General features: G+C 41.2%; 1 protein-coding gene and 1 long non-coding RNA gene across 17 annotated transcripts in view; one reads left to right on the top strand and one right to left on the bottom strand.

Moving 5' to 3' along the window:
• LOC110990166 (uncharacterized) overlaps nucleotides 1-25,742 on the top strand; it is a 117,246-nt gene that overhangs the window by 8,859 nt on the left and 82,645 nt on the right. For 8 of the 16 annotated variants that reach the window (XR_015425949.1, XR_015425950.1, XR_015425946.1 and 5 more), the window contains exons 1-3: nucleotides 4,246-4,437; nucleotides 14,182-14,256; nucleotides 15,002-15,208. The gene's annotated coding sequence lies outside the window, so the exon portion shown is untranslated. Of the gene's footprint in view, nucleotides 1-900; nucleotides 1,027-4,245; nucleotides 4,438-5,680; nucleotides 5,833-6,235; nucleotides 6,472-14,181; nucleotides 14,257-15,001; nucleotides 15,209-25,742 lie in introns of those variants that run through there. The other 8 variants (XM_087139157.1, XM_087139159.1, XM_087139160.1 and 5 more) reach the window with 4 other exon arrangements.
• On the bottom strand, nucleotides 22,609-23,163 carry LOC147798622 (uncharacterized). Its single transcript, XR_015426002.1, has 2 exons — nucleotides 23,006-23,163; nucleotides 22,609-22,784 (listed from the first exon to the last, which is right to left on the bottom strand). It is a non-coding gene; the product is annotated as an uncharacterized LOC147798622 (long non-coding RNA).

The raw sequence follows: 25,742 nt of genomic DNA, 5'->3' as shown, positions 1-25,742 counted from the left end.
CTGTTGTCATATTCAGTTTCAGAAGCGTAACCAGCATTATTAGAAGGAAGTGCAATGACTTCAATGATCCCCAGACTACAGGGATCTGAGGGGGGTCCGGGCCATGCTTCTCCAGGAAATTGTAGGCGAAGACATCGAAACCTGCAATCGGAACATTTTAGATGCCCCAAAACATAAATCCAAGCATCTCGGGATAACTTTAAAGTTAGGAAGAATGTTTAGGGGTGTAGAAATTATTTTTTCACCCACCCCTGCCCCCACCCTGTGCTGCGCATATACTTGAGTGGAGTCAGCCATGAGTGATGCTGGAGCTTTGATGGAATCCTCCCCATGGAAACGTCAATTTTTCATGACCTCGGATCATTAGCAATATTGCACGCCCCTACGTTTCAGTCGTTAAAACATCATTGCATTACGACTCTTAAATGATTAATTAAACTGATAAGCCTATGGCAAACGAGAGTTGGTTGTTTAAAGATGGTCTAATGCATCTCCATATATCCCGCTGTCGAAGTAAATGCCTAGAGCAGCTCCATCTAAATACAATGAATATTTTTTGGGCAAAAGCGTTTTCAAATGTCACAAGTATGGTGGCCTTAAAGAGACATCACGAACCGCGAATACTGATGTCACAATACGGACGTTTCACTGTAGTGCGCCTCCAAGAGCTTGCAACGCGTTGGCCAATCTCAGTGTGCGAAATCTGTCAACCCAATGCGCGCTTGGAAAGGGTAGACCATTTATCTCCATTATAGACTGGATAGGACATCGCGTCCAAAACGCGTCCCGCGTATGCGTGTTTTCAGGAGGGTAAATAACAATCGTTGCGAATTTCGTTGCGTGTACTTTCAAACGGAGTTTTTCAAAAACCAGTTGAGGTTTTTGTGCTTCAATCGTCAGATTTCGAAGAAAAACTGAATTCTACACTTGGAATGGATAAATTTGGAAAGAATAATGGTTGAGGTTAACGCAGCAGTGAATTACTGGAGATCAACATCAAGTTTGGAAGAAGGAACAGAAGGCAATGTGAGTTGCACTTTTTTAGTTTCAGAAAGTTTCTCAAGTTGTATTTTATAATGCTTAACTTTAAGCCTGTATAGGCTTAGTAAGAAATTTATGACTGTCTATCTAGCCTATCAGGCTTTGTATATGAAACTTCACTATCTCGAAGTTGGGACTGTCTGAAATGTAAATTGTTGGCAAAACTGGTTTCAAAAACTGAATTTATCGTGCATTTTCCCCATGCAACTTTCACTGGAAAAATCTCCCAGACAGCCATGATTTGTATTTGTCGGATTTAAAGACGCACTGAACCGAAATCGTGTCTCAGACGATGTGATATGAGTGACATAATTCTTCTTCGGGGCAGAGATGAAACCAAAGTGAGAAGCAGAGTACTGACGTTTCTGTTGAATGAAGTTACAAATAAGGGAATTCAAAGTCAACGCAATGAAAGAAACTTTGTCTACAAAATAAAGTTACCCGTTCTCAGTTAAAACTGACTTTTCATGCCGGAAAGTAGTAGTTAAATGTAAATCTTTTACTCAGGTTGGATGTTAACTCATTTTTTAAAAACCTGATTAATAAGTGTCTGTTTTAAAAACGGCAGTAAGTTAGTTTGGTCGCTCATTTAAAACTGCGCTCACTTTGTGCTCACAGAAAAGATTCTCACACTTCCGTATGCCGCATGTCGGTTTTCAATAAAATTTACTCAATATGTGAATGAATTTTATTTGGTAAAATTTTCCCTGAGAGTGTGTAAAATTACGATCATTTTATTGATCATTTTTTTTTCAGTGTTGGCTCATCGAAACCAGACACATGGACAGTTTGAACGTCATATTTACTGACAAAACCTGAGTGAAAACATTGCTAAAACGAGACCGTAGACAATAGGTCAAAACAAAATTAAAAACAGACACACACAAAAACAGGTTAACATTATCGCTTTCGAGTGGGTTAGTTAATAAGAAAATGGTCAGTTTTCTCCGGAAATGATATTCTTGCATTTTTCTGTTTATTTTGTGGTTTGTTTTCGGGAGGGAGGCCGAGGACTTAGCCATCATCACATGAGAAAAAGGTTATGTTGACCAGAAATGCACAGCATACAGCATCACGTTGCCCTCCTCAAGCGCCGCTGTTGTTTTCTTGAACAGGTCATTTAAATGAAAACAAACAAAAACAGAACACAAATTGGAGAACACGGTGGAGACAGAGTAGACATGTCTTCTTATGTAGGTTTTTGCCGTTCAAATCCGTAGGAATAGCACTGAAATTCCTATCCAGGTGGCTGATTTAAAGCAAAATTTGCTCTTTGTTTTGACTCCTTTGGTGCACAGTAGATTTCAGGAGTTCAAATTCGTTTCCATACGGGACAGTGTCATTTTCAACACATCCTACATTGAAGATATGACGAATTTGAGTGGCCAAATGGGTACTGCTAATGTAAATTGCCTTTTTTTTCATTATGCACTGCCCAAAAAGTGCAACCTAAACTAAATTTACTGAACTGTGACGTTATTTTTAACTCTGAGGTGTAGTGCGCGCATTCGGTTCACCAAAAGCACAAAGAAACGCAGACCCCGCCTAGATCGCCGTACATGGTTACCATGCACTGCTTATTTGTATTCATATAGTTGGCTGAATTGCCAAAAGGACTTGGAACGCACTTGTTTCAACGCTAACGTAAAACGAAAATTACAAATCCCACAATGCAACTGCATGTAACTATGTTCAACCATTTATTGTGTCATCCGCAATGTCCATTGTAATCCTGTTTATGGCTTGGCTGACACCTACAGTCCAGCGCTTCCATCCATCCATGCACTGCAGATGTCTCATACATGCATGGGCTCTACTCTTATTTTATTACTAGTTCGGAGATTATCCTCTTGACAAGAAACAGAAGTGTTGTCTGATGTATGAATGTATATAATTCCACAAAGACTGTGCATAATGAAGTTCACGTATAGAGCCTGAAAGATGACCCCTGATGGCGCGCTTCCGGGAACTACGCTGGCCTTCCCATCGTGCATAAATGTTTCTATGTGTTTATACTCTCACTACGGGCCAGTAGCTGAAAAAAATTTCTTTTTTGAAATGTATAACATTGTCTAAATGGCTGGTGGCGACATAATTTAATTTTTGTGCATATGGGTCAATACAGATATAAACCTTTCCCGAAACTTCCTTGAGAGTAGGTCCTATAAGCCACAGAAAAAAAAAACCTTGTCAACTGCGGGTAAACGAACATGTCGTCTGCGTTAACCTTATAGCTTGACATCAGTACACCGAAGCGTGTCTAATGCACTTTTATGCAGACCTTGTAACCCATAAGTTTTAGATAGCCTTATTTTGTTATTTTTTTAAAGTGCATTATGCTGTTTCCCAATAGTTGTAAACGGCAGTTGTTTCCCGTACTGCGCTCTGTCGACCTTCACGGTACATAAATGGCTGCCTTTAATACCAGAGAGCATGGGGTTTATTTGTTTAATGAAGTCAGAGTACGCCTAATTGCGTCTCATCCGGACACAGTGTAAGTCTGGGGCACAACATACCCACAGTATGAAGCAGCATTCAATCCTTTGCAGTTAAGTTTCGCTCGAGTTGAAATGTGTTCAATTGTTACGGATTTGCAAAACAAATAATAATATTTGATCTGACGTCATAACTTCGTGTTCACTGATGCTTGCTCAACAAGTATGAATCGGTCTTAAAATGAAACAGTGAATTAAACGTTCGAATACAGTACAGTGGTGCTCGTGTGGCAGAGCTAGCAACTTCTTACACAGGTGCTTTTGTAAGCCAGTTTTCTGCTACTTTTCCCTCAAGACCCTTGGTTTAGTTAGAGTTTGTTCTGTTGTTTTATGGGTTCCCTCACAATGTGCCATTTCCCCCCGTTACACTAGCATTACGGGAATCTAGCACTTCTGCAGTTAACTGTGTTCTGACGGTGTTAGTCACTGATTCAAAACGCATCACCATATTGTCCCCAGCCTAAAGGCTACACCTGTCAGTTTTATACGAAGCTTTGGATTAGGTACAATTTTCCTCGGGTCGTGATGAGCTAGTCTCTACCATAGACATAAAAGTTTTCTTATAATTGTCTATGGTCTCTACCAAAGATAGTATAACGCCGCGCTATCTTTGGTCTCTACCCTCAAATGACGCACATGTACCACGTGGTGGCGCACTCTTTCTGACCTGTATTTGTATGTAGTAGCCGTTATACACTGTACATGTACTGTACAAATGTACATGTACAATGCTGTGTATGTACTAAGTCGTGTAGGGAGGAAAAGGTATTTTTCCACTGATTTCCGCTGACAGACACCGTGTCCGGAGTGTACTGATCCAGCAGTCTCCTGTCCACCCGATCATCCGAGGGACAGAGGAAAACTGAACCAACACTTGAAGAAATTGAGCAGAAATTTAGAGGTAGGGCCTACATCATGGGCTACTTCGAGAACTCAAAGTCACTAACCTGTAAACAGGGCCCGACGAATACTCCTCCGTCGTGTACTGGGCCCTGTCCCGATTCATAGGGATTTCTTTTGCAAAATTTATCCGGGATATCTGGGGGCATAACTAAACATCCGCTTGATTTTATGAGCTGAAATTGCACTGGTAGGCCTATGTTCACTACTTACGGTGTAAACTATCTGCTAGGTTGCTAATTGTAGAAAACTCGTCTTTTCCTCGTTTAGAGGAAAAAATGTTGCTTTTTTGTCGAGTATTTGTCAGGCCCTGTTTACGGGTCTATAATCCGTGTGACTTTTGAGCACACTCGGCTTACATGGTGACACTATGGGGTTTTGAAAAGTGCCTTACCAGGGTCAGGTACTGTAGTTGTACCTGAGAAAACCTCTGCTTGCGCTTTCTGGAGAAAATCTACCCCTTAACGAACTTCTGCCTACATCGAACGTGGTTCATTACCAATACTAATGGCTTATAATAGGAACGGGATGCTAAAGGTAATGAACCCCTATCGAACATCCAGGTGCTTGTGTATTTTGTAGAATTTAACCTATATAATTGTCAAAAATGAGGTTTTTTTTCTACCATCCTTACCTCTCAACGATCCGCACACATCTGCATTTCCTTATGGCCGTACGTCTTAACCCTAACCCCCTAGGTGTATGTAAAATTGTGTTGAAATTGGAGGATTTGGAACTGTTAGGGATATGACAAAAACAGACGCAGTGTATTGGCATAATGAATATTTATGTTGTTTTGGATACCAGTCCCAATAACTCTGTCTACTCATTAAGATTTTGTACATGTACATGTATAGTGCACTTGCACAGCCGTCGGGGTCACGGGCCTGTTGCCCCGCAACGTCTTCTGGAAGACAAGCAGCGTTCTGGAGGTTAGCTGGTCCCATGCTACATACGGCTGAGCAGCGCTGGAAGCGCGTATCAGTTTAAGCATATGTATTCACGTGCATACTGCACTTATGTTTGCCATGGCTGCTAGCAAAGCTCCACAAAATTCGGCTCCAGTTCAGGCATCGAATAGTGATTTGTCAAAGTATGCAATCAATTTATCACCAGAAGAACGTGCCCGTTATAGAAGAAGATCTCCAGGTCGGTAGTAACCCACATTTGGTTGCTAACATTTAGAAATCACGCGACATCGATCGTCTTCCATAGATTAATTCAATGGACATAATGTCCTATAGGATATCAACACCGAGTCCATATACCGTGAAAAACTTCCAGGCGTACAAGTCTTTGGAGGCATATAATCAGTTTGCCAATGGTTGGCTGTTTAACACCAGTGCATACACCTCACCAAAACAACCAGATCTTTAAGTGGTCTTCAAGTGGACGGGTAAGTTTTTCGAATTCAGTCTAAGTACTCTGTCATTGTTGGACATGTTGGAAGGTCATCAAACGTACAAGCCCAGTCAGGCCTAACATTAGCAACCCTTCATTTGCTGTCATTTGCTGCCTCCAAGTTCTATTGCTCTCGTGTGGGCCTCTTGGGTCTCTTCCGATTTTACTTGTTTACATGTACCAATTTTTTTTCCAGTACCTCTGTGTATTGAAATGTATACGTTTGGTAGAAAAATAGCCAGTGTGGAGATCCTGTTACAGGAGAAAGCTAATAACAAATTAAACAAATACTGTTTCTTGTGAGTAAATACCTCCAGGGCCACTGTATGTTTCAAAGTTAGTATGTGAAATTTTAGCCTTCTTTGAAATAATCATTGATTCATTTGTGGTTATTATAGGTGATGTATTCACAGTCCATAGCAGAGAAGGCATTGTCACCCTGGGTCAGATGGCCAGATATGTTGTACCCACTGTGACTGCAAAGCTGGATTCGGTGAAGTATGCACACATGTTGCAACACTTCTTTTTGAGATAGATGCAGGAGTTTGTGTTTGCGAGAAAAAGACAGTCACGCAAGTGAAGGCCTGTTGGATGGCACCTTCCAAGGAGGATGTTACAGCTTCCCCTGGATAAAGTAAGGTGGATTTCTCTTCAGCTGTCAAACATAAAAGGAAAATGGATGCGGCTATTGATGGTGCTGGGGATAATTTGAAGGATGTTGGACGTGAGAATTAGGGGGCATCCTGGGCTTCAAGCTCAGCATCATCGTTAACTGAGACAATGAGCTTTGTGACCTTTTATGAGGACTTGAATTGACTGGTACAAAGTCTGCCGTATTGAGTGCAGTGGACCCTTATGCAATTTGGACATTACATATCATGCTTACAGCTTCAAAACTCCCTGTTGAGACAACAGAGTAGTCTATTTATCAGTGTTGGTCTCGAGGCCGGCCTTTACCTCACGGCTGGCCTTGAGACCGGTTTTTCAAAGCCTTAGCCTTGGCCTCACTACCCAATGACTTGGCCTTGGCTTTGGCCTCGGCACCCTCTGGACTCGAAGAAAGCAATTTTCTTAACTTTTACTTTTCCCCCAAATTTAATCATGACAAGTACTTGTGACGTACATGTATATATGCTTGGACCATTTTATGTACAAACACATGGTATGGTACCTACACTCCCTCATGACGCAATGCAGCTAACTAGTTTTTAATCCCCAGGGAACATTCTTATTTTCATTGATTGTTGCATGAAAAGGATAGCTTTTGTGTTGCATAAATTAGGCTACATGTACTCTTTAAAAGTGCAGCACTACATGTCTTTTCCAAATGGTCTCCACTGGGCATGCATGCATGATGGCCGCTCAAAATGCCAATTTGCATGCAATATTTTTACATGTGCAACCGTGCACAGGGTAAGGTGGACAGGGACTGTCCTTTTTTGGCCATATATTTACATGTGTGGTTTGCATAAAGGGCTAGTTTTGTTCTTTTTTCAAGAGAGATTATATACAGAACTTTGTTTTCTTAATTCTGAATTTGTCCTAGTTCTGGATCGTTTGAAATAAAAACCTACATGTACATACATGTATAGTGTGCGTGTACAGTGTGCATGCACAGTGTGCATGCACATGTACAGTGTGCGTGTACCTCTTTTGTGTCGTTCTTCAGTTTCACATTCCAAGACAAGTTCTGCTTCAAAGGTGAAATGCACATGTATGTTCATGTACATTGTACATTTACAAGTAGGCTTCCTAGGTACAAAAATTGACCGAGTTAATTTTCTCAGCAAATCACAAGTAATGAGCAATTTTCCCCAAATATGCTGCAATTTGATTGCTAATGATACTGTGGGTCCATGGCTGTATTACTTGTTTTCCAGGCACATTTTGCTTCATTTATTTGGGGGTTGAGTGTGGAAAATTTGGACGCATAATGTCCAGGACAAACAAATGTAATGTCCATGATGCCTATTTAAGACTTCTAATGAGAGAGTGAAGAGCCATTCTAATTAGTGTTATTGGTTTGCTTGTTGACTGTTTCCTACCCCACATTATTGAACCCATTTGAAACAAAAACTGATTCTAACTTCACAGAGGTTTTGTAATGATTATGTTGGTCACAATACCCATGTCCTTTTAGCGTAATGTCCATGACGCTCGTTAATGATGTTAATAGCTCAATAACTAATTATGATTTTATTAATGTGCATACTGCTTGATAAAAACAACATTATATGTTACCACAAGCAAACATTCAAGTGGTTTTCTTAGTCAGTCAAATTGATTACCAAAGTTTAAAACCTGTGTCCAAATGTAATGTCTATAACGGTGGAACTGCCCTTGTGTCCATTACATGTAGGTCTGCACAAAAAATCTACACAATCTGTCAAAACCTGCAATAAAGAGTCACATTTTGATGTTCTGATTTAAAATGCTGTATGTTTGTGTTGTATGTATTCTTTGGCCAAAAGTTTAATCGGGCACATACATGTATATAACTGTCAATTTTTCTGAGAGTACGACACAGCGTGGAATATTGTGTGCACATATACATGTACTATATGTACATGTAGCTATGTGTTTTGAACATGCAGCTGCAGCTGTGCTTGTCCTCGAGAACGCACAGAGGTCACCACTCGTGGCAAACTTTGACCTTTTGAACTCTTGTACAAGCACGCTATAGAGACATCTGGGAAATCTGTGGTCAGGGAACCACACTAATCTATTGGCGTGACCATTTTGCAGTAGGTAAATCCCTGAATTACATGGAAAACATACATTTTATTTGTCCCAGAACTTCACAACTGTTTCTTCGCAAAATATGATCACTCCCTGAAGTACATATGTGTATTTCACAATATTGTAAATGTGCGTTAACAGCTAGCTTGACAACGCAGTGTGTATTGCGGGCCTTGCCATTGCTTCCCCCCCCCTTCCAAAATGGTCCAACCGATATGTGATAAGTGTGTTTCCCTGACCATAGACTTCCTAGACGTCTCTATAATCTTATAATCTACCTCTTTATCGTTTTCGGGATTGTATACTTGGCATGTTTGGGGATCCCCCAGTTTTTGGTTATTTTAATCTTGCAAAAGTGTCAAGTCCCCACAAAAAAACAAAGGCAGTACTCTCTTTGTTGCGTTGACCCCATTTTTTGAAAATTTCAAATTCTAAATTGTGAGAAAATGTGACTTTCTTACTGATAAACTAGCCCCTGCAAATTTTAATTCACCATGTGTCATGTTTTAAAACACTCACAGTTTCCCCTCATAATTTTCCTCGAAACTCAAAACCCTGCCCTTTTTTTGACAACATCAACCCTGCAGTTATTGAGCATGATGTCACATAAACTCGACGTTTCGGCCAGTGTGCTCTGGCGGTCCTCAGGAGAGTGTGCTGGACTGGAGTGGGTAGCTGGTTATAAGGGTAATCTTCGTGGAAGAATTTGAAACATCATCTCTCCTCACCACCACCCGCAAACCCATCATTTGGCTGCGCTATGTTGACGACACATTTGTCATATGGCCCCATGGTCAAGATCACCTCCAAGAATTCCTCCAGTACCTCAACAAGCAACACCCCACTATCAAGTTCACCATGGAACAAGAACAAGATGGACACCTCTCCTCAGATGTTCAACCGTCCAGAAACCCAGACGGCACCCTCAATCACCGTGTCCACTTCAAGCCCACCCAAACCGACCGGTACCCGCACCAGCGATCTTTCCACCACCCGGCTATCAAGACCTCTGTCAACTGCACCCTCGTCTGCAGGTAGCCTACGAGATCTGCGACGAGAACAACCTACACCAAGAACTCCATCACATCAAGTCCGCCCTCAAGATGAACAGCTATCAATGTATCAGCCTTTCCAAGCCCTCCCCAAGACGTTAGGGTCTCCTATACCCGAAGACCCCCTCACCCACGGCCTTGGGGTCACCTATACCCGAAGCCTCCCAACCCCCCACTGCCACAGCATGTCTACCGTACCTGGGCCCCATCTCCCACCAACTCCGGAGCATCCTACAGTCTGTCAACATCAAAGTACATCATTCAGCACCCAACAAGCTGCAGGCTGCACTTCACACCCACAAGGACAAGTCGACCATCATCAAACACGCACACTCCACGGACCACCGCATCAAATTGGGACAAAGCAAAACTCATCGCCCCCATCCAGAACTGGCCAGATAAGCCACCAAAATTTTCCGGCACAACACCGTTCCCCAAGACATCGGCTTCAAGCTCAGCAACAACTGGTGCCTCCTACTAGCATCAAAGCAGACACCCACTCCCAGGCATTAGGGTCCCCTATACCCGAAACCCATGCCCCACACCCAAGCGTTAGGGTCTTCTCTACCCGAAGCCACCCCCACCCCCCCTTGGCATAAGGGTCCCCTATACATGAACCCAAGGTTCCCACCAATTCCAGGATCCAACACCTTCACGCAACAAGGCACACGCTGAGTCACACAACCTGCGAATCCTGTTCCATGCTCCACTGCTTCCGGATTACCAATGTAACCAGCTTTCCACTCCAGTCCGGCACACTCTCCTGAGGATGGCCAGAGCACACAGGCCGAAACGTCGAGTTTATAATAACCGGTTCTTTAAGAACATGTCGTCCAAAAGAGATTGATTCCTTGGTGTACCCACAAACCCATTTCTCAAACAGAAATCAACATACATGTACAGTTCAAATCACTGTTTGATGAAAGATGACGAGAGAGGGGTTCCCAAAACAGCATGATTTAAATTGTTTAAAAAAATAATTTGCAAAAAACTTGTTAGAGACCTTAAATTCTTTGGGGTATTTGAAAGGAAGAAATGGTTGAAATTATACTGATGTCTTTAAAACATTCCCACACAATCAGGATTGCTTATAATGTTCTTCTTTACACTTTCGACATTTCCTCCATGTACATGTGCATGTACATGTGTACCTGATATATATGTACATGAACACCACTCTCCATTTTGTATGGCTGCATGTACCAGCACATGTATATTATGGAATTCAATAGCCATTCTATTTACATGATTTACAAGTGGATAAAGTAGTATTGTCAAACACCCGAATTATGGAAAGCAGTATTGCCAAACACTGGTATCATGGAAAGTAGTATTGCCAAACACCAGAATCATGGAAAGTAGTATTGCCAAACACTGGTATCGTGGAAAGTAGTATTACCAAACTCTGGTATCATGGAAAGTAGTATTGCCAAACTCTGGTATCATGGAAAGTAGTATTGCCAAACACTGGTGTCATGGAAAGTAGTATTACCAAACTCTGGTATCATGGAAAGTAGTATTACCAAACTCTGGTATCATGGAAAGTAGTATTGCCAAACACTGGTATCATGGAAAGTAGTATTACCAAACTCTGGTATCATGGAAAGTAGTATTGCCAAACTCTGGTATCATGGAAAGTAGTATTGCCAAACACTGGTGTCATGGAAAGTAGTATTACCAAACTCTGGTATCGTGGAAAGTAGTATTGCCAAACTCTGGTATCATGGAAAGTAGTATTGCCAAACACTGGTGTCGTGGAAAGTAGTATTACCAAACTCTTGTATCATGGAAAGAAGTATTACCAAACTCTGGTATCCTGGAAAGCAGTGTTGCCAAACACCGGTATCATGGACAGTAGTATTGCCAAACACCAGAATCATGGAAAGTAGTATTGCCTAACACCGGTATCATGGAAAGTAGTATTGCCAAACTCCGATATCCTGGAAAGTAGTATTGCCAAACACTGGTATCATGGAAAGTAGTATTGCCAAACACTGGTATCATGGAAAGCAGTATTGCCAAACACCGGTATCATGGAAAGTAGTGTTGCCAAACACCAGAATCATGGAAAATAGTATTGCCAAATACCGGTATCATGGAAAGTAGCATTGCCAAATACCGGTATCGTGGAAAGCAGTATTGCCAAACACTGGTATCGTGGAAAGTAGTATTTCCAAACTCTTGTATCATGGAAAGTAGTATTACCAAACTCTGGTATCATGGAAAGTAGTATTGCCCAACTCTGGTATCATGGAAAGTAGTATTACCAAACTCTGGTATCATGGAAAGTAGTATTACCAAACTTTTGTATCATGGAAAGTAGTATTTCCAAACTCTTGTATCATGGAAAGTAGTATTACCAAACTCTGGTATCATGGAAAGTAGTATTGCCCAACTCTGGTATCATGGAAAGTAGTATTACCAAACTCTGGTATCATGGAAAGTAGTATTACCAAACTTTTGTATCATGGAAAGTAGTATTACCAAACTCTTGTATCATGGAAAGTAGTATTACCAAACTCTGGTATCATGGAAAGTAGTATTACCAAACTCTGGTATCATGGAAAGTAGTATTACCAAACTCTGGTATCATGGAAAGTAGTATTGCCCAACTCTGGTATCATGGAAAGTAGTATTACCAAACTCTGGTATCATGGAAAGTAGTATTACCAAACTTTTGTATCATGGAAAGTAGTATTACCAAACTCTTGTATCATGGAAAGTAGTATTACCAAACTCTGGTATCATGGAAAGTAGTATTACCAAACTCTGGTATCATGGAAAGTAGTATTACCAAACTCTAGTATCATGGAAAGCAGTATTGCCAAACACTAGAATCATGGAAAGTAGTATTGGCAGACACCAGAATCATGGAAAGTGAGTCAATTCCAGGTACTGGTCGGTGTGGGTACGCTTGCGATACACGGTGCTGGTCAGGCTGCCTGCGGGTTCCCTGTGGACCATGGTGTCCAGGAATGTGATGCTGTTGTCTTGCTCATTCTCGATGGTGAACTGGATGCTGGGCTTGAGGCTGTTCAGGTGGTTGAGTAGACGGCTGGCTTGATCCCGTGGTACAATGACAAAGGTGTCATCGACGTACCGCTTCCACAGGGTAGGACGGCAGTCGGGTGGGCAACTCTGCAGGGCTTCCTCCTCGAACGATTCCATGTACAGATTGGCAATAACCGCTGACACCGGACTACCCATGGCTTCCCCGTCCGTCTGTTCGTAGTACGCTCCATCGTACAGGAAATACGTGGAACGCAGGACAAACTCTAGGAGGGAGACGATCTCAGCAGGGGAGAGCGATGTCCGGTCAGGTAACTCAGGGTCTTCCTCCAGGCGACGAAGGGCCACACAGCAAGTGCCATCTATAGGGACGTTGGTTAACAAAGACACGACGTCGAAAGAGATCAACGCCTAATGGCTGTTGATGTGCTGCCCGCGGAGGAACTCTGCGAAAGCTGTGGAGTTGGGCACGGTGTTTGTTGTGTTACCGGTCAGCGGTGACAGGATCCCGGCTAGATGCTTGGAGAGGTTGTAGGCAAAGGAACTCAGGCACAAAACGATGGGTATCAGGGGTGTCCCCGGCTTGTGGATCTTGGGTAGACCGTACATGTACATCCGGGGAGGCTGTTTGCTGATGGGGCGTAACTTCCGGTAGGTGGCTTCGTCAAGATCTCTGGCCTTGTTAAGGGCGAGATGCTGGGCTGGGATATTCCTGCATGTACATGTGTCTCATTATACAGGCCACTCTGTCGTGCCTGTATTGGCATGTCTTAATTCTGGAATATGGAGAAGACTTAGTGAACTTGGTGTTTGTACTCCAAAAACTATTAGAGGCTGCAAGAACAGGATGTCATAAATGGAAGATAAGTGTAAGAATAACTGAATGAATGACAATGTAAATGGATGGATAAATTTAATGTCAAAACAACTGACACAACACAGCTGTGTGCTACACGTACAAGTTCATGTATCTCTGAATGAAAGCTGGACTGGTGGTAGGGTGGTAGGGAATGACTTTAGGTCATTTCATAAGTGACCCTAATGCTGGGATGGTGTGTACTTCTTGTGTAGGGGACCCTGACGTCGGGGGGAGGGGGGTGGGCCTTAGTTCGTAGGAGTGGTCGCCAGATGTTGCTGAGCTAGAATCTGATATCTTGTGGTATGTCATGTGGTATGGTAGACTTGTAATTTGTCTTTTTGTCACTTGAGTTGACCGGCAAATGACTTGACCTGTGACTGGACCAAATGACTTGTAAATCAACTTGGATTTGCCAGAATGATTTGTCACTTAACATGGGGACTGCAAAACAATTGACTGGCTGCCATGTCTACCTGATATTGCAGTATGTCCCTTCCCACCTTGGCCAGAGTGTGGGAACCAGCCCAACATTTCTTAGATCACTGATCGGGATAGTAAGTTGTCCGAGGTTAAAAGCACCCCAACTTATTTGATACATACATGTACTGGTAGTAGGTTTTCTTGTGATATTATGCTTTTTTAAAGATGATTTCAAACCCTGTTACATTTTTTCCTTTGGTTGCAGGCTGTATGCCTTCAGTGGCTTCTCTTGAGTCTTTACGACCAAGTCGACCAGTAGCCCTATTTCCTTGCAAAGAAGGTAAGACATCTGCTTGGTGGTGCTGTGCTCTGATGCCTAATATGCCATCCTCACCAGTGGTATGTGAAAGTTCTCAGCCTAGCAGTCACAGCAGTCATCAAACAGCCATTAAATTACTTCTGCCTTCCAATTTAAAAAAGTTTTTGTCTTTTCTTTATCATAACTGAACCAAAATCTTGACTTTTTCTCTTAGCCAAACAAGTTTTTCATTACTTTCTAAAACAAAGTTGTAAAAATATCTCGTCTGCAGTGATGAGGCTTACGCAAACACGATGCGCTGGTCATATCGCTCATTTTGACTTTGTTCAGTGCGATTTACGCCATCCAAAATGACTGTGTAAGTTACGCCATAATTTGTTGTGCAAGGCGTGGACAGTTTGCGCAGTGCATAAGTTTGATGAAATCACTCTTAATTTGTTGTGCAGGGTAATAAAATGTGGCGTGACATTACGCCATCGATAAGGACAGCACAAAAGAGCCTGTGTCATTTTGTGCTGGCAACCAACTGTATACGCACTGAAGCTGTGCATATTTGTGTTCCATAACACATGCAAAAGAGTGACTTGTTGCCATTTGTGTATATTTGTGCTGTTAGACTGTAGGAGGGTTACTCCCACCCAAATGTTTGCATGTATATTACATGTATCCTGATATGATTACAAACATGCATGTATGGTGGGTTATTTTATGATCCTTGAAAATGATAAATAGTGAAACTTACAGTTTCATTTTTATCCATTCCCAGATCCATCTCAGGCTTATCTTCTTGGTGGTCTAGTCACAAATGGAGCCATTTGAGGGCACCTAGACTCCCCTTGGTCAACAACAGCAAAGTTTTCACTTTGTCACATGAGAGGAAGAGGATGGTGTGCACACTAGAAACAGTCGTCTGTGGATACTGACCTGATGTGCATGTTCTGAATGTCTACTTCTCATGTTGAACCAAAGACAGGTGGGTCTAGTATTTTATTATTAATGGAGTAGTAGAGAAGGGAGAGTTTTAGAGCACCTTTTTCCTCGGGTACCTGCCTGACCCTAAAAAATGGAAAAATCTCACACAAAACCAAATATCATCGCACAAGGACCAAAGGCGACGCGGGAGTCAAAGGCGATCTAGGCGTGCCTAGATCAAGGTCCGCGGGCAGACAGGGCAGTTTAAACCTTCTTGCTTTTGTTAAAAAAATTGAAAAATATCATTATACCTTCCGTCAAACCAAAAACAGAGATGCCAGTACAAAGACAAAAACGCAAGTGTAAACAAAGGCAAAAACCTCAACCTAAACCCCTTGGCATCAGCGCATGCACAGACTGCTATTTCTGTAACTTTTGTTGTCACAGCCATGATTCAATCAACGTGACAGATGATGTTGGATGTATCAAGTGTAGAGACAGTCGCTGTTTAGAAAATTGTTGTTTTTGTTTAGAATTGCTCCTATTGTCAATCATAGGAGGACTGTCACGAATGCATCAATTGTTTTAAATGTCACTTGCCTCGACTGCAGTTTTGCGATTTTTTTCTCATTAGTGTAGGTTGTGAAAATTTAGATGACAAATCACATCTAAAATATGACAAAGAAACCGGTGAATTTCAGTATCTGAGATTTAGGGAAGATGACCCGAACCTTATTTAGACGAAGAAGAAGCAAAATTAGGTTTAATAATAATGGATATCCCTTATTAATATTTATACTAATTGTAAACAAAAATGAAAAATATTGACATATAATAAAAAAAACCGTAACACCCGTCAAACATGGAAACCAAAAAATGTAACAATTATCTCAAAGAAAAACCGCTGTCAGAGTTTAAATTAAAGCTCAACAAAACGATTAGTAATAGTTGTTTGTATTGTTTAGCACGCAATAAAAAATGGAGGACTTGTGAACATGGGTTAAATAAATGTCATAGTTGGGAAAATTAAAAAAATTGGTTTTTAATATTATACATGTAAGAAAAAGATTAAAACAAATGGATACACAAAACGATCAACAGGGTGTGCCAAATAACCGAGATGCCAGACCCATGCTCTCTGGCTTTAGTTACATAAGAAAGTTACTTTTATCAGACTACATTGAGCGATACAACATGCCTCTACCCCCAGCTCGACGCTGTCAACACACTAAAAGAGAACTAGTACAAGCGATAACAGTGAGTCAAGATCAATTTAAAAACTTACGGCGTAAAATGAAGTGACACAAAACCACCAATTACAACTGATTGCTACGGGTAGAAACGGTGGCATGCTGCGAAAAGATTTAATTGCAGCGATCAAATCCTACACTCGACCGGAAATATTTGACAAAGTAGGCATTTGAGAGGTCAGACGATTTCAAGGAAGTGTTAGAAACTGGGAATTAAGCCCGCATGTTTTTAATAACGATCTTGGTCACTTTTTGGCTTTACACAAAAAACAAATCGAATCAAAAGCGTTGTCTAAATTATGAAATATAGGAGCTTACAAGCTACAGACAGTGATCAAAATCCAATTTAAAAAGGAAAGACCGGTCCAAGGAGAAGTTGTTACAACAATGTTTGTGTTTTATAGGGAAATCATTACAGTGTTTCATGAATAAGATGTCAAGAACGCGTTAGAAGAGCAAATGGACCGATTTACCAATAATGAATCAAATTTTGTACTCGGCGAGATCGTTGCATTTTATATCAACGTGACGCGTTATGATCTGTTGGATGGCACTTACATCAAGTTACCCAAATACATGGAAAATAAAAAAGTGGTTATAAACGTACAAAAAAATAATGTATAATATGGGCAGCCGTTGGACTTTATACAGACAAGTCAAATGCCAAATCGAAACCAATCCAAATTATAAAATAAATAAAGATAGAATCACTACATCAAGAAAGGGGTTAAACTTTACAGACATCGACTTTCTCACACCTGTGTCTCAAGTTTCAAAAATCAAAGCGCAGAACGACTTGGCAATGAATATATTTGGTGATAATGTAAAAAATGGACAATTTCCCATTGTCTATGTTTCTAAAACATTTCAAATCAACAAACCTACCGGTATAAAATCTTTCTAAACTTATTTCGAGCATTATAAGCAAACACAAAGGTAAAATATGTCAATGCTTTAGATGTCATTGTCAATTTAGAAGTGCCAAAAAGTTAAACCGACACAAAGAAGACTGCCTAGGAATAGATGCCCGCGTTCCAAACTATTACTACCCGAAAAAGACAAATTAAAATTCAAGTTGAAAGGTTAAAAAAATAAGCAAGCCACTCCCTTTGTTATATACGCCAATTTCGAATCGGTTTTAGAACCTGTGCCACCGCAAGACACCAACATGATTAAAACTCAACATCACAAACTGTCTGGTTACTCTTACGCAATTGTACGATGTGACGGTGTATGCACGAGTCGCAAAACATACCGAGGGCTAAACGCTGCTACATGTACTTTGTTTATAAAGTCTCTCATGCAATAAAGGGTAAAATCAACCGAATATTTAAAAATCCAACGACACGACCCGCGCAGCACATGCTGGATCTGCAAAAAACCCATCTATCCTACCAAAGAATCACAGTGTCGATTCCCTATTTGGAGAAAAACCAAAAACTAAACTCCAAAAGATTGAATTTAGTTTTAAAAATGGACAGTGGTTTTATTGAATACCATTGCATGAGCTGCTAAAAACCCATCAACGAACTTAGAAAAGTCAGAGATCACTGTCACATCACTGGTGCCTATCACGGCCCGGCTCACCATCATTGCAATTTACAATTACAAATCGTTCCACATACATGTAGGACTGTCATTCCAGTCATTTTACACAATTTAGAAAATTATGATGCCCATTTGAATATGCAAAGTCTATCCACATGTAGCAACGACAAACTGTTTTGTATTCCGAAAAACTCGGAAAAAATACTTTTTTTTGGTGGGCCAACTACGGTTTTTAGATTCATTCAATTTTATGGCATGTTCGCTCAATGTTAGTGAAAGCCTGCCCTCGGGAGGTTTTTAAATTACTTAGAGAACGTTTCCCGAACAACACAGATCTGCTTTTGCAAAAAGACGTTTATCCATATGAACATGTAGACTAATTTGAAAACTTCAAAGAAACGCAGTTACCCGACAGAGACAAGTTTTACAGTTCACTCAGACAAGAGAACGTGTCTGAAGAAGATTACTCAAGAGCCGAACAAGTCTGGCAAGCTTTCGAATGTCACACCTTGGGAGACCATTGCTATCTCTGTGTAGAAACGGACGCGTTGTTACTCGTGTGTGTTTTTGAAAACCTTCGCAAAGTCTGCAAGATGCATTACGGCCTTGGCCCTGCTAATTATTACACGGCACCCAGTTTCTCTTGGCGTGCACTTTTAAAACATTCTGGCATCGAACTCGAATTAGTTACCGACATTGATCAACACTTATTTTTTGAGTATGCCAAATGTGGCAGCATGTCAAGTGTTGGAAGCATTCGTTATATGAAAGCAAACTGTAAATTTTTATTGGATTATGACCAAAACAAACCCGTGATATACATCGGGTACTTCAATGGAAACAATCTTTACGGATGGATTTACCATACGGTCACTTTTGCTGGGAACGAAACTTGAACAACTTTACCTCCGAATACATTTGAAAGCTTTCAAAAGTAAAAAAAAAGTAAAAAAACTTGTGGCCACATCAATAGGGTCTTTTCTTTGTTTAATGCTTTTATGACTTGGGGCAGACGCTCCACCCATTCCACGTTTCGCTAACCAACATTTAACATTTCTTGTGTGTACTGATGTCCCAACAGTCATTCTGCCAACGTTCTATTGAACTGTTCTATGATCCCTTGCGATTGATGAACCCCCGGGTCACCTACCAACACTTCAGCGCCCTTTCTTTTCATGAGCATTTTAAACTCTCCCTTAAATTCCAAACCAGCATCTACCTGTACATGCCTTGGGAACTTTAACTGAGACCTGTCATAACCTCTTTCAAAGTGTCTGCCACTTGGTCGGCCATTTCACTAGTGAGAGGTTCCGCCTCTTTGTATTTAGAAGCAACGTCTACCACCGTCAATGCGTAATTGTAAGTGCGTCTCTTTACACAATCCCAGGACAAATACAACACGTCCATTTGATGCATGTCGTTGGGTTCGATCAAGTCTTTTTGCATAGTCATTGGCCTGGGTACGTACAGTATTTAAGGGCAGGCAAATACAATTGCCACACGGCCTGTTTTTTTTAACCATCTTCTCACTGCGCTTTTATCCACACCCCTTTTTTTGTGCAAGTGATCGAAGGCACTTTCCCGTTTCCAATAACCTCGAGGACTATAAAACAAGCGAGAAAATTCCTTGTCCATGCTTTTTAGTGATGTTGATTTTAAAATACACAGAGTTTAAGCAAACAGATACGCGAGCTAACCCACCTCTGCTGTTCCTCCGAGAGCCCACACGAGCTCTCTAACGCATTGGTCTTCTGAAGGCACGTAAAAATGGCTTAACTTGGGCTCTGGTGGCAACGTCTGTGAAAAGTTTTCCCTGTCAGTTCCGAGTAGGCACGAAGGCTTCATCTACGTTATTAAAAGTGCGTTGACTCACACGTTCTTGCCTCATGCGTTCTTTCAAAAAAATCTAGGGCCATTAAAGGCAGACAATGCGAAGTCACAGTTACGCATAATCCAATTACCATTGCCGGGACACACACACTCACTGTCAAATTTCTGGCTTTAGGCGTAGATGATGTCATCTTACCGAGTACCGTCAAACTTGCTTTCAAGTTAGAGCTAGATGGCAGGTCGGATGACAATCGAACCGTGTACAACCTCATTGCGTGCAACTTGGTCAGTGAACTCAATGTCAGTCTACAAGGCAACAAAATCACAAGTTACAGAGATGCAGATGTCTTTCACAATTTTAAAGACAATTGGTTGCCTTTGTCACAGACTAAGAACATGGTTTATTTTGGTGTAGAAAGGGAAACATGGCTAATTTGCGACTAGGGGCAGACGACACCAACAATGCGAGTAACGATGGTAAAGACGAAGCGATCGCTGACGCGTTTAAGAACAGGTACGTGATACCATTAGATGTTCCGCTGTTGACAGACCACGCGCCTTTTTATCCCAGCGGTTTCAAAGAGCCTTTGACGTACGAACTTACTTTCATCAACCGCGGCAAAGATGTCAAATCAACAAATACCGCGGCCCAGTACTCCATGTCAGACCTGATGCTCGAGTACAAAGTCGTGACCAACCCCGACCTAGCCCAAACTTTACACGCTTAACACAGGGGCCACCATGTACCGGTATTACCTGTTTGCTGTAAATCTGGTTCTAAGTTAATCAAAGACTCCACAATGGCAACAAACTGATTTGGGGCATCTAAACCGCTGCCCGGTGCCAATACACTCGTCTTTGTCTGCGCTTGGGCTCCTATTAATGCATGTATACACGTAAGCTTCGTAACTCGTAACATCTGTCAATTTTGATTTGCACGGAATAAAATCCCACCAGCCCAACGTGACAGCTTCCGACTGCTCGATCCAAGTTACGGTATACGTACTTGCAAGACTCAAACCCTTGGGCGGTTTGGCCCATCCAATTCCCATGTATGTCAGGTATGTAGAGCTTGCGTATTTCCCTATGGTTACATGTATGTGTAGGTCGTGGGCATCGTAATTTTTGCCTGGGACCGGTACATGTACGTTTCCATTTTCGTAGAAGTAAGCGGCTCCTAATCTGCTACTCAAGTGGTCTCACGTTTGTTTAAAAGACTTGGCTGAATCGACGTTAAATAGTTGGCACGTGTCAATGAACTTGCGATGATCATAGTTGTTGTTTAATGCGTTAAATGCATCGTATCCCGGGATTGGCGTGATGCCATAAAATCATCCTCACTGTGTAATACACATGAAAGTTACACCAAATTGATACATACGGATTGGGATCACTGAGTAAATCAAAGCCCACCCCACAAGCAGTCATCGCACAATAGACTGCAAAATTAAATTTTTTGTTGTTGATAAAACAATATAGGATCGCTTACCCAATGGTTAACCACTTCCTGCCGGGGACTCCGGATCGGAGACGTATGGTACATATGGGTGGCTGGGGTCTCCGAACTCCGACAAAAGAAGCTTGTGCATCGTCTTGGCTTCTTCTAATTTTGTACTTAATTTCACTCTGATTTTTTCTTTCAGTTCATTAAATTTTTGGCATTCAGACAAAATTAATACAAATTCTTTTTGCAAGACATCACTGTCTTCAATAGCGCAAGAGACATATTCGTTGATTGTGTTGAGTTTAGCATCTGCCAGCACTCTGATTTGGTCGTTGTGTTTTGGTTTTCATCATCAAATGCTTAGATGCATATTTGAGCATGGCGTGCCTATGCCCGCCCCCTCCAACACGAGACCGATCGCTAATAATGCCCATGATGGCGGGAATTGCTACCGCTGCCGTCGCTGCTCCCAGGAGTTTGACCCCGTGTTCCACTTATTGTATTGCACATATCCACCTCTTTAGCTTTTTGTAAGAGGTCTCTCTCGCGTTACTCTCTCTCAAGATTTGAGATATGATGTCTCTGATCTTTTGGAGTCTGCAGACTTTGGTTTCTGCCGCATTGTTTTTGTAAGAGTCACTGCTCAGTGCTGTTTAACTCTAGTGTAGGATAAATGTTTGACTGTAGTTGTCATCTCTTCTTTTTTATTATATATGCATTTTAAAAAAGCTCGGTCCACTAGCTCAATCCAAATTCCAGCGCCTTTGTTTTTCACGAGTTCTCCTCACTCGTTTTTAACAAAAAGGGTCAACTCGCTGATGTTCCTGTCTTTTAGCTTTTTGGGCATTTTACACACCTCGGGGGTTGAGTCTGGTAGGCTCGTTAGCTACCATGCCTAGCAAGTCTGAAGACTGCCCGTAATAAAAGTTGTCATCGGTATTTAACTGACTGGGTTTAAGTCATATATATGTTTAAGTCATATTTGCCTTCATAAATAATGCCAGGTAAAGTTTGACTTTGGGTAGGTTCAACAGCTTCGACACTTCTTTATTTAGTCTTTACTTGAGGTTGGGGTCTTTGATCACTAATGTCACCCTTTTAGACTCTGAGTGAACTTTCAAAGACACGCCCTGGATCGGGTTTATTAAAAAGTCAATTGTATCTATTTAACAACCGAAAGCCACCACGATGCTTCCTCTTTGGCCTTGCGGTAACGGTTGAGAGGAGTTTTGAGAATGAAGCCCATTGTTCATACCGGTAGGTGCTCTTAAACCCCGTGCGAAGAAGTCTTTTAGCTATGTCATGATCTCTATCTCTGTCTCTCTTGGGTTGTATAGCAACTGTGATCATGTGACGCAGAAACTTCAAGACAGCTGCTAGAAGTCAGGGTTCAAGGGTCTCAACAGAAGCTTCTTTTATTCGCAAGGCTACATGACATACATGGCACATGTGTCACTTCTTCGCTTAGCTCCTGATTTAAACTCATTTCTAAGCTCCATCCTAGTTCCATGTTCTCAGCGTCTATATTGTAGTTCCTATAGGTTCCATGCAGAGCTCCGTGAAAACTAACAATAAAGAGTAATAAAGATTTCCATAAACATGTGTGAAAGGACATCACATATGCACGTAACATGAACACAAATACATGTACTATCACATGACCTACATGTAGGCTACAGTATATCAACTATCCACGAGTGTGAGGTAAAATCTGGCACAAAAATTCCCTAACTTAAACCAAACCAATAAAGTAATCTCTCCATATAAAGGAAAACAAGTTATTTACCTCCTTGAATCCTCTAAGGTCCATCAAAAGGGTACACTGGATAAAATTCAATCACAAAGTATTTACGATAACTTGGAGAAATGGCATGATCAACTTCCAAAAGCATGAGGTGATTTGTTTGTTTGAACAGCATCTGTGTACTCCACTTAATAACTGCACGAGGGCTCTATAACAGTATGACTAGTCTGCATTAACATGTTGGTTTCGGTCTCTTGCAAGGTGGGTTGGAGGGTTCCCTTCATAAATCTCTTCTAAGGTTTGTCTCTGTCCCTCATTTAATGACGCTGATTCAACTTTTTTATTGTTGATCTCAAAAGCTAAATGAGCTCGTGTGTCTTCTGTTTGTCTTTGACCTAATTGCACTTCTAAAGCTTTTAATAACTTCTTTGTTTAGTTGTTCAATTTGCTCAGCAATGGTTCTGATTTCTTCTCCTAAAGTACCCCCTTGTTTGCTTGTAACAGTCTGTCTTTGGCTCTGTCTAGTAATTCTGAATTTGGGGCTACATGTACATCCCTTCTACTTCAAGTGGTCTTTCACCACTGACCCCAGCGGGTCTACTGTTTAAGTTTGTATCCCACTCGATTTCAGTAGCGTTAGTCAAGTTATTTAAAATACCCAGCTTTAAACTGTAGGTTTTTGACTTTGTTGCCTTTTGTGTTATTGATGACGTGTTTCAATTTAAGTGTCTGTTTGTTTTCGGTCAAATAAAAAGAATGCATTTCTGATTTCTGATTTGCCATCTAAAGTTTGTTTTACTATAAACGGTTTTTAAAGAGAGCGCCCTTTAGCGGTCTTCTTCATGAAGTCTAAATCTATTGACAGCATCTCTCCAGTGTTTTTCCGAGACTTGAAACAAGTCCCTGACTTTATTTGACATTTGGGCTGCAAACAAGTCTTGATAACACACCACCACCAACGACCTGAGTACTTGGCCCCTAGATATCTTGCCTCGTAAAACTTGGTTTAACTTATTTTCTATGCAACCCACTTGGTCTTCTGTCAATTGAATGTTTAGTTGTTCGAGCACTTTGTTTTAGACGTGGGCTTTTCATAAACAAAATGCTGATTGTATCAGCCTCGTACGTTCTCAACTTCAAAGTCTGTATAAGGCTGTAATCTTTTATAAGAATCGAGACAATTAACAAATCCGTTTTCTATTCTTTTATTGACATGTTTATTAGTGTCTTCTTTTATTTTCACATACGCTTCTGGTGGAGGTTTTTCATTGATCAAAGTATAAAACTCTTCTAAATGTGGTGAGAGGTAATAGCGAGCCATTGCCTTTTATAATTACAATATATTTTTGAAGTCCAGTTGTCACTTCGATACAGTTACACTGTTCAGTAGTCATGTGTAAGTTCCCACGGCAAGTATAGTGTTTACAGTTTCATATTGGAGCGAGATTCACACTTAACTTTTTTGGGATACGTCGAGAACATTGCTACTTTTTGGATATGCTAGAAGGTTGTTCCAAGTTCCAACCGCACATTTATTTTACCAGCTGTCTCTAAAAAAAACGGTCCTTGAAAACACCTACGCAGTGTCACTACATGTACATGTATGACACTGGTCTAAGTTTCCCTCAAACATAAATAGACGCAGTACAGCTTTCAATCTCACATTCTTTCAGTGATCGCCAACATGATGGCATCATACATGACTAATCGCTCTGTTGTTTCATTGATACAAGATGCAGACATGGACTATAACTCTTTCCTCTGTGATTACTTGATGCTTGTAAGTACATCGCTAAGCACTCCGTTGTTTCCCTTGATGCTTGTAAGTACATCGCTAAGCACTCCGTTGTTTCCCTTGATGCTTGTAAGTATATTGCTAAGCACTCCGTTGTTTCCCTTGATGCTTGTAAGTACATCGCTAAGCACTCCGTTGTTTCCCTTGATGCTTGTAAGTACATCGCTAAGCACTCCGTTGTTTCCCTTGATGCTTGTAAGTACATCGCTAAGCACTCCGTTGTTTCCCTTGATGCTTGTAAGTACATCGCTAAGCACTCCGTTGTTTCCCTTGATGCTTGTAAGTAAATTGCTAAGCACTCTGTTGTTTCCCTTGATGCTTGTAAGTACATCGCTAAGCACTCCGTTGTTTCCCTTGATGCTTGTAAGTACATCGCTAAGTACTCCGTTGTTTCCCTTGATGCTTGTATGTACATCGCTAAGCACTCGGTTGTTTCCCTTGATGTTTGTAAGTACATTGCTAAGCACTCGGTTGTTTCCCTTGATGCTTGTAAGTACATGTACATCGCTAAGCACTCTGTTGTTTCCCTTGATGCTTGTAAGTACATCGCTAAGCACTCCGTTGTTTCCCTTGATGCTTGTATATACATCGTTAAGCATTCTGTTGTTTCATCAATACAAGTCAGTTTCTCTCGATGCTTTTAAGTACATCAAAATACATGTATTTTGACGAGTAGTTGTCGTTTTCTTGTAGTCGTAACCTGATAAATGACCTCATTTAGACACAGACTTTAGCTCCATTCCGCCGTTATCTCTTCTACAGTACATCGCTAAGCACTCCGTTGTACGGGGTGTATTTTACTTCCTCCATGATATCACACACGAGTCACTGCAGATTGAATGGAACCGAAAGTACAGTCACTTAGAAGATGCGATGAGGTTACTATACATGTATGTTATTTATTTCAAGTTTGTTTTTAGTTTATTCTGACTCTGAGTCGTTGCTGTCACTGTCAAATCCTCCTAAAGCTTGCAACGCTGTTTT

The sequence above is a fragment of the Acanthaster planci genome, linkage group LG07, assembly GCF_054643075.1.
Source record: "Acanthaster planci isolate LZ-2023a linkage group LG07, COTS_SCS, whole genome shotgun sequence".
In the NCBI taxonomy this organism is placed as follows: domain Eukaryota; kingdom Metazoa; phylum Echinodermata; class Asteroidea; order Valvatida; family Acanthasteridae; genus Acanthaster; species Acanthaster planci.
The sequence above is the reverse complement of the archived record's forward strand: the minus strand, read 5'-3'. Positions and strand labels throughout refer to the sequence as shown.